Source organism: Sebastes fasciatus, chromosome 14 (genome assembly GCF_043250625.1).
Source record: "Sebastes fasciatus isolate fSebFas1 chromosome 14, fSebFas1.pri, whole genome shotgun sequence".
NCBI classification, from domain to species: domain Eukaryota; kingdom Metazoa; phylum Chordata; class Actinopteri; order Perciformes; family Sebastidae; genus Sebastes; species Sebastes fasciatus.
The window spans coordinates 21,833,053-21,843,604 of NC_133808.1; positions in this window are offsets into that span (position 1 = coordinate 21,833,053).

The window sequence follows — 10,552 nt, forward strand, 5'->3', positions numbered from 1 at the left end:
TTTCACAAACTTAGCGGCGATCCCTCAATAATTATGCATGTGATAAAAGCCTAGTGCAGCTGCCACTCTTGATTTGGCTGATCAGGGAAATTGGAGAAATGCTACTGAATGTCCACTTACTAGAAACCACCACAGAACAGCTGAATGGGTGGCTCATCAGGAAGAAGGGTTGCTCCAGAGTTTTGGGTAGGGTAAGATTGGACAATGGGAAAAACCAATGACGTTGGGTGCTTTTCCTCTCTCAGTTGAAGTTTATTCAACATCGAGGCATTCAGGGCGCTCCTGCGACGTGCGCAGAGCGGAAAAAACACAAAGTGCTCAGCAATGCAAAGGCAGCAAGCAAAACGCTTCACTCTCATTGAAAACAATTTTAAAAAAACGCTCTTTGTGATCGGGGACATCTAAATTGAATTTAAAATAATCTGCTTTAACTATAAAACTATATAAATAAAGATGACCATGACATTAAACTTGAGCTTTCAGACAAATTTAACTATACAATATAAATCCTATATGAGGTCAATGACATATAAATGTGTCATTACCATGCTTTATGGCATTGTAAAGGGTTCTGACAGAAGTGCAAAGAATTTTATTAGAGTGTGCATCAGAGAGGAAGGCAGCTTCAAATGAACAAAGCAAACACATTACCTGCCAGCCCCCAGGTCTGCTCCTTACCAGGCATTATCTGTGCCTCCATTATTTGATAGCATAAGATCTAAAAGAAAGTGGACAGCGAATATGATTTTGGTGCAATTTCGCGGTGACCCAGCCGCTGTTTACAGATCAGTGCAGACAGGCGAAGGTACAAGATAAGCAGATGCCTCATTAGAGAATCAAAACCATGCTGGGGCGATCCCATCTGTAAACAGAGCACTAAAGTGAGTGACTCAGGACGGTCAGATGTGTGAAGAATAAACATCATTTTGATTTTCTCTAAGCATTAATTTGTTCAATCATAATTGAACTTTAAAGGAATAGTTTGGAAAATACATTTCTTTGCTGTCCGGCGCATAACTCCATGTAAAACTACAAGTTGGTGTTTTAACACTTTACTTTTTGTACTGATTAAACAACATAATCATTCATTAGTGAGCTTTAAAGGTGCTAAAAGGCAGATTTCTACCTTTGGACAGAACCTGGCTAGCTGTTTCCCTGTTCCCAGTCTTTGTGCTAAACTAAGCTAACTGTCTACTGGACATACTTTTTATTTTTAACAGACAGATATGAGAGTGGCATCAATTTTCTCATCTAACTCTCAGCAAAAGTCCTATTTCCCAGAAGCAGCACATCTGAGTTTTGTGGGTTCTCAAAAATCTGATGGATAACATTTAGTAATTAATTATATAACAGCATGGATTTGGTGTCAAATCAGCGATTCTCAACGACCTGTCCGTGAAGTGTTGGCCACTGGAGCAAACCTCCTGACAGAGCTTTTAGTTCAGCAACTGCTTTCTCATCATTTCTGTTGTGCAATAATGCTGAGCATCTCTCTCTCCCCTTCTCCTCCATGACAGATGAATCACCTCCACAACACTAATCTGACCATGAAATAGACTTACCCATGGTCTTTAATTGAATACTTTCTATCATGTGTTATTTTTGTTTGATGTCGCCTCTGTATGTAGCTCGCATGTAGTTTTGGAATCATCATTCATCATCTGAATTGCATGATTGAACAGACATTGGGGACAGAAAGAAGAGTTCCTGGAGGAAAATAAAAGAAACTGGAGCTGCATGTTTGGAAATCAGTCTGTTTGAGCAGTCACACAGAGCTGCCGCTTGTTGTCACAGCAAACGCCAGTCAGGGAAATCTATTGACTGCTTTTGGCCAAAAGACACAGACTGGAAAAAAAAACACTCCAGCAAGCTGAAAATTCCCCTCATTTATTTTTCTGCCTCGGGATGCATATTGCCATGTGTCGCTTAATTGCCAAATATTGTGCCATGATATTGTTACACCCCTTTCTGATTTGACCTACGGTAACACTTCACTGAAAACAGTGAGTGGAGTAACTCAAAGGAATGTTAAGGTAATACAAAACACATTGTGAGCAATTGCCAGTCAGTGATTGCCTCTAAATTGTCAGCGTATTGAGTTTGAATAAAAAAGAGATTAACTTTTCCTAATTCAATGACAGACTCCAATGAACAACATGATCTATCTGCTACAGAGAGAGGCTGTGCCCAAAAGCCTATTGAAGTTTGGCTAAGACCTAAAGGACATGGAGCTGGTGGGAATAAAAACCACTCGAGCCAATGGCCAAATTTAGAAACAAAGAAAGCCAGGTGGTACTAAATGGCTTTAAGGCTTGACAAATAATTATTTCTCCTGCAGAAAAAAAACACCCACCTCTCTCAGGAACTATCATCTCCAATCAATGCTGTGTGTTCCCGTGCCCATTATAAAACATCAATGCTGGAAGATGTCCTCGTTTCTCCATTCAGTGAGAGAGTGTGTCATTGTCGTTCATCAGATTGGGCCGGTATTATCTAATAATAATAATAATAATAATAATAATAATATCTGTAGTATCTGACGCTGTTATTCTGCATGCATGTGAGAGTGACTACTATTCAAAGATTGACTCATCTCCTCTCAACTGAACTAGACGCGTATTTGTGGTTGTGTACAAACTGGCTTTTGTGCGTATGTGTTTGCATGTGTGTGGTCTTTTTAGTGTGTGGCAGCTATTTGTGAACTCACCATTAGATGTGACACTTTCTACCTTTCGTGTTGTTTGGCTGGACTCAGGGAGCACTGAGTGGAAGCCAGAGCCACTGCAATCTGCGGTAATGTGTCGACTGGCATGGACCTTTAGGGTCTGACTGATAAGTGCTTTTAGATGCCTCATACCCATGTCAATTTTTAGAATGATACTGCCAGGATTTTTGTGCGGATACACAGTATACTTAAGGGTTTGACTATTTACACGAGGATGCACAAGCAGTTTAAAAAAGGCCTCGGAAACAGCTTTTGGACGATCAAAGGACACTTAAACATGCCAGTGAAAGCCAGACTAATGAAGGCAGACACTTACATGGGTTTTGCAGCTCCATAAGGCAGACTGACACAGGTTTCATTAAAACCTCCCACACAGTTAGTTAGTAGTTAGTGAGAACAAAATTCAAACTGTTATTTAGAGGATAAAGTATTTGAAGGCTGCATTTCAGGCACTGCATGTACAGTATCTGTTCACACAAAGGCTGGACAGTCCGCCAACATGTGTGATAAATGCAAAGTGAGTCTTGGCATTGTCACTGAACAAAATGCTCAAAACAGCTATTCTTACCTTCCCCTGCCAGTGAGCTGTTGGCTTGGCTTGGATCGTTTTCCAGCCTAGTATTATGTATAAAATAAGGTTTATAGCCATGCTATAACTACATTTATTGGATAGATTACCATGAAATTTGGACCAGACATTCATGGCCCTCTCAGGATGAATTGTATCAACTTTGGTGATCCCTAAACTTTTCATCTAGCGCCATCATCAGGTCAAAATTTTAATTTTCCCAATATGGTTTCTGACTTAATACCAGCTAAACTGATTGCATTACTATCAGTTAAAAATTAAATATTTATATCATTATTAATTCACAACATTGTGTAAATAATCAAGCGACTCTTAAATCATTTTATATACTGTATACAGGCTCTCTCTCTCTACCTCACTCATTTTGAGTGTAATTCAATTTCCAAAACAGAGACGAAATGCACAATAAATAAAGTTAAAGATGAATTTGACTGATAGCATTATTTTTTTTCCTAGATATTGCAATAATATTGTTATTGTGAATTAATTTGGCCACAATAATCGTGTGGTGAAAATCAGATATTGTGACAGCCATGCTCAAAGCACCACTGTGCCTAAGTACAGCCTCACAGTGGCTGTCGACGCTTAGTCTTGTAACAATGTTGAATGAAGGCAGATGGCGTTTAAATGAGCGCATTTAAGGGTTACTTTACTGGCCGTTTTATGTGTCTCAGCAATAAGAATATCCACGCTCTCCATGTCTATGACTGACAATGCTTAGCCTAAGCAAACACTAATTACAAGTCTGAGCAAAAGAGAGCAAATAAGGGCTGTTTTACACCAAGTATATAAGACAGTCTCTCTTCATCCAGCTACAGTACTGTAGAAAATGTGGCATCTGTGAATGCCTGCATAGTATAATGCGATTGAAATGCAATTGCCCTGCACTATGGAGCCCTTAATGTTTGATTTTTGTCGAGAGTGGTAGTGATTCAGCTTGTTGGTGATTTTTGAAGCTGTAGTTTGTGGCGGTGGTGTTGTGTAAGGTGTTCCTGAGAATGAAGCCTGTTCACGAAAGAGCATTCGTGTGTCAAATATTTCATACCAGAGCTGCATTGCTTCAAGCGAACAGTAGCCTATATATAGTTACACTACAACATCACCTGTGAATTAGATTTAAAGATATTCACCAGTGATCAAAACAAAGTGATTTATTTATATATACTTCTACTTTGTCCCCACCAATTCTATCAAAACCTGAGGCAGAAATAAGAGGAACTGGCTTCATTAAAAATGTAAAAAAAAAATGTTTTTGAAATGATCTGCTCATTTCTGTGTACATTCCTGTGTGTGCGTATATCTATATGTGCATATCTCAATATTCCCTCCGTCTCTCTGATAAAAGGCAAGTTACCAGACCAATGCCTGAAACATCAACGATTGCCAGGGAACAACAACATACTGGTGGTGCAGGTTGTTCTGCTTTGAAAGCTTCAACAAAAGAAAGATAGTGCAGAGCATTGCGTCTTTTGTTAACCCGACCCGCCAGATGGTTTGTTACACAGAACCATCTGAGAAGCTGTCACTGGAAACTGTTTGGAAAAGGGCAGGCACTTTCAAAAAATACTTGGCATTTCATTGGAAATATCTTCTTTCAGTCAAACTCTTGCCAAAGCCAGTTGGGAGAAGATCATCGAGAAAAGCCATTGTTGTTTAGAACGAACAGCTGCCTCTCCGTGTCATTGCGTCACACAAACCTAAGCCACAGCCTATAGCTGCCAGACCAGATTGGTCTGTGCACTGGCTTGCCAGACACATTAGGCCTACTTGAAGCCTGACAAGATGGATATCCGTGTGATATATGATCCTGCGATTCCTGCGAGATCTCGTGGCATCGCGAGAATCCAGCTGCCAGCCTTCAGAGTGTGTCATGTGTCATCGTTGCCTCGCCCAGCTCTAACAATGCCTGTTTTACCACAAACTAGAGGGCTGGAAATCATTAGGTAATGATTATGTCGTGATGGCATTAAAGAAGCCGTGCCACCCATCTGCCTCTCTTAATGACTAATAGCTGCTGGTGGAGAACGCAGTACTCTCATGTTATACAAGTGTGACCCGAGGTTGCGTTGCACAGTCTACCTTCACTATTGTTCCCACTCTCTGGATGGAACATTTGGTTCAAATTATTTGTGTTGCTCTTGATTTGCAATTGTGTAGGTGGTGAAATAGCTGATTTGTTTTGGAAATAATGGACTGCAGTTCAGTTAAACTGAAAAAAATGATATTTGAATGTTCTCTTACCAAGTGATCTTTCATCCTCAAACCTCCAATTTATTGCTCTTGTGGAGGAATCGCAGTTATTGAAGCCACACAGTAGGAGTTTAAGAGTGTGTCTACAAAAGAAATAAAGAGTTGAAAGAACTCAAGTTCAGAGAATGGGTGTCCCTCAGGCTCTTTTAAATCAACATGTGGATCAGCTTTGACACAAGGCACACACTCGCAGACACCCTCTGATGATTCAAATGAGCCCTAATCACCAGTGTTGTGACACACGAGAGGCTGGCATCTCTGCAGGGGTGTCATCACAACTTAAGCATCTTTTACTGATCTGATACTATGCATCCAACCGACTCTTGCTTTGCATCAAATACCTACAAAGCCAGAAGAATGAAAGAGATATCAACACTTTGATGAAAGTGATGGCAAACAAGTAGAGAGCGTCCTCACTTAGTGCTCTCAGCTTTTCTTAGAGTTTGCTTAAACTCTACATGTGTGAGAAATGTGACATTGACAAGTTCCTGAATACAAAATGTTCATCCTGATCCCTTGTGAATGCAGTTTAAGCTCTCTTTGCAAGTTTGTTCTCCTGTTGTCTAAAATAGTGTAAGTCATGTGTGCTGAAAACAAATTGTCATCTCAGCATAAGGAATGGAGAATTTAGGTGCTATATGAGACCATTACATGCTTATATTTTCAGTTTGGTTGCTATCCAACCTCCAAAGTGTGGTGAATGCAAAGTGCTGGTCTCTCCGTTGGAAATGGGAGTAGATAAGAATGTGTTTTACTTGCATACAGGAAGGCTTGCCATTGGGGACTTTTGTTATCTCTTATAAAAGCGGGTATTTTGTGATTCCAGCTTAATTACCCAAAATGTTCCCAATAATCGCTATTGTGCTAAATAGCTTTGCAGCTTGAGACAATCCCTCTGGTTTTTTTTTTTTCTCTCCCCCTGTTTCAAATCTTTGCAACAAGACAAACACATTGTGTGGTCACAAAAACAGCACTGAATAAAACATAAGATTCTCAGTGAGAAGGCCATACTGATGTAACCCCCCCTGTTATTCTGAGTTTTCTAGAAATGCTGTCTTAGCTAAATAAACAGCAGACAACCCACTGGTTCTATACCATACCTGCAGAGTTGGTGGCACATCTGCTGAACTTGTTACGTAACTTGCATGATGGTATAGAGGAGTGGGTCAAATAGGATGTACAGTTGTAGGAGTAGACAAGCAAAGCCTGTATTTTTATTTTGTGGTTGCAAGCTTGAAATAATTGGAAACCTTGTTTCTGCTGCTTTCTATCATATTACAATGTATATTTTGTTGAAGGAAACACATGAATACTGAAACGGTCTTCTGTGTTACATGCAATGTATAATTGTTAATAAGCAAGACACCATTAAACTGGTTCATTATGGGGTTCAAGGCAGTGACAAGCACACACACGCATGACTAAACAGTGATCATAATTAATTTGTCTGTTTCATCTTCGAAAGTGACATGATAAGAAAAAAACAGTCATTGCTAATTAGCAACAACAAGGGTGACTGTCATTCTCTATTAACGGATCCTAATTATGTCTCTTTGTATTACAGAATGAAACCTTTGGTGTGAGTATGAAGCTTTAGAATATCATAACAATGAAGCAATAAAGATGTGAAGATGATTAGAAGGAGAGTTTGGAGACATAAGGTGAAGAGTTTTGCTACTCTGCAGTGAAGGATGGAGCTACAGTTTTTGAGGTGACAGGAAATCTGTAAGACTTGTCATGAACACGTTGATGGATCAAGATCCCTCTCCAAAGAGGGAGTTCAAACAGGCACTGACTGTGCAAAATGTCTCTCTTTCCATTTCATGAGCTCTTGAAGCATGACATTATTGTTTACTTTTGACAACTTCATGTTCAAGGACCTGAGACGAGAGGTTGCAGACACGCACTAGTTACATTTTACAGCACATTTTGTTCAATTTAATAATTGTATTAGTTATTAAGGCATTTATACAACAGCTTGACAACCCCCTACTATCTCACACACTTTAATAGGCTACTCTATCAAAAAGTAAGAACAACTACAAGCCAAGTACAGTTTACCTTTCTGTAGGCCTCTAAGGCAAGAATACTTAATTATACTTTTCTTAAGTAAATCTCGATCAAAAGATTAAGTACATGTAGCTTATGAGCCAAGGATACATAGACTTTTCTGTATACTTGTCAGTATGAGCCAAGTAGACTTATGTATACTTTTGTTAGGTATATATCTGATAAGCACATAGAAAGTATACTCTCTTATTTTAAGTTTAAAAGAAGTATACTAGTAGCACTCTTGAATAAACTCCTTTTTTGGTAAGGGGGATTTCTTCATCACTTTACCAGCCAGCAGGGAGAGACATGCAGTTATACGTCCTTGTGGGAAAGTTATATCCACAAATCCTGACAGCATATGAATCTTTCATACTGTTCAGACTTTTACCGCTCCTCATTATTATACTGAACGTTTTTATCGACCCACCATGATCCTATAATATCTAAACAAAAGTGAAAGCTGAACATTTTTAACAATTATATTGTTATTATGTCTACCTGTATGTCGGAGTAAGAAGAACGCATAATGATGCATCGCTCTAAATAATCCTGTAAAGGTTGTGGTTGATGAAAATGCATTTGCCTGGTTGGTTGCTGACATTTTTTTCATCAGTTTGAGTATGCATAAAGTTATAGATTGAAGGCTATTATTGATCAGTTGTCTTAATGGATACAAGTAGAAAACTAAAACTATTTGGTTAAAAATAGTAACATTTCCTTCCACTCTCCTTTACTCTTCTCTGTGCTTCATGAGCAGAGTCCCACTAATGCATATGAGAAGACTGAGCTGCTACTTCATGTTGATGTGTTTAAAGATGTTATCTTCTTTATACTAACTTTACAATGCAAAATTCAATTTAAAGAAGAGTCATTACAGTTTATTCATTACCTACTGTATATATTATCAGAAATGCCATTTTTAGCATTTACTTGCTGTTTGTCACGTTTGAACTGCATTATTGGAATCAAATGAATAAAATAATTGCTACCCCAGCAAACAAGAAATGTATTTATTAAGAAGACGCAGATGTGACAAGAACATTTTTAAGGCGACACATTTCTGGAGGGATTATTTGGCAGAGACGATAAATCCTAAAGCTTTGAAATGCACTTAAAACACAGGAGGCATAATGATGCAATTTTCTAATTTCCTAGCTGTGACTGCCATATTAGAAACATGATTTATTTATGAGTGTAAGCATTTACTACGAAAACAATATAACCATGCATTAAAACCACTTACAGAACACTGCATTTGCTGACAGATAGTGCTGTAATACATACAATACAAAAGCACATCTCGCACATGGCTTTTCCCACAGGATCATTTAAGTTTCATTGTCTGTGATCTTATTAAAACAATGGTTGAATTAATCTTCTTTCTGTGGGGCTCTCATCATTTCATAAAGAAAAAGGAAATTTCCCTCACGGTTGTGTTGTGACTTCCCAGAGTTACTCAAGCACGATCCTCCTGGGGAACATAAGGGCTCTTACCGCCCACTGTACAGCTACTAGACGAGGAGCCCGAGAGCAACTGTAGCAGATTTATTTTAGGAAGGAGGACTCATGTTTGTTTTTCTTCTTAACTGTGGTTTGTTAGGAGCTGTACCTACTGCTGTAATGCTGTTGTGTGGCTGCAGGCATTTGTTTTGAGAGACAGTCCTTGTCATTTCTAGAAATTCGGCTTTAAGACTTCTCTAACTTTGTTTTGAATGTTGTATCTACAACCACAGTCCTCAAAGAGCCACTCACACTCTTATCTCTAAGGAAATTGAACATTTGTCCAAAGTCACTCCATATCCTGGTATGATCTTTCACTCTGTCAATTGAGGTTTTTATCATTTGGCAGCAGACATTTTGTTCTCAGTGACTAATATGAGCTTGAGCTTCACTGAAGTGTTGTTGTAGACAGCAGCCATCATACTGCTTCATCACCCTAGCCAAGATAAGTGACTGCAATGCAGAAAATGCCGGGCTTAATAACCTTTTTTTCAGCCTTGAAATGTTACGTTGTTATTCTATTAAACAGGGCAAAAATCTCACAAGGTGAGAAGATTTCCCATCAAGGTTTACATTTCACGTTGCAAAGAATGTCAAGAAAAATTCTGATTTCGCCAAGGATAAATGGAGGTTTTTATCTACCACACTATGAAGCAGTTATTGTCTGCTGGATTAGTTTTTGGACTCTCTCTTGTCAATCCTCAACGCACATCAGCCCACACATCATACCCAACTGTCCACATGTTTTATCTCCACAGCACGCTAAAACCAAATCTACATCCCAACAGTCAGTCAAGGGAATTTTGAACATCAATCAGTGATTTCTTACATGAAACAAAGTGACTACACATTTACATAACACCCAGCTAAATAAACAGCAGAGAGCTGCAGCGCTCAGGGGGAGGTGAGTTGAGAGATTGATGGAAAATGTAACACAACACCTCCAACTCGAAAACAGGAGCCAGCTCATTTTATAAGCAGCCCCTAATTATGACCATCATCCAAACCCCTAATATAACCCAAATTACATCAACCAGCTCCTTTTACATTAAAGGATTTTCTGGTGCCTTCATACTGTTTCAACTCTTTAACATTTTGTTGCCTCTGCATGAAACCTGCACAGATTTCACACTTTCTCTGTGGGATAAAGGAATGTGTTACTGTGATACTGTGAACTAACTTGTTAATGTGGGCAAGGTGCACATTTTCCACATTGTGTACTATTGCTATAAATTCACACAGCCTCTTCTATAGGGCATTTCATGTTCCCCTCTTATGTTCCACACAAATGTAGGTCCAAAACCAACCTGCATCCCACCTGACCTTCTACACATTTATATCAGACGAGGACATTCAGGGGTTTGTCAACAGATCTTGTGAGACCGAGTGGAACACTTGGTAAAGGTTTGGAGTATTTAATTCCCCTCTCCATGGTA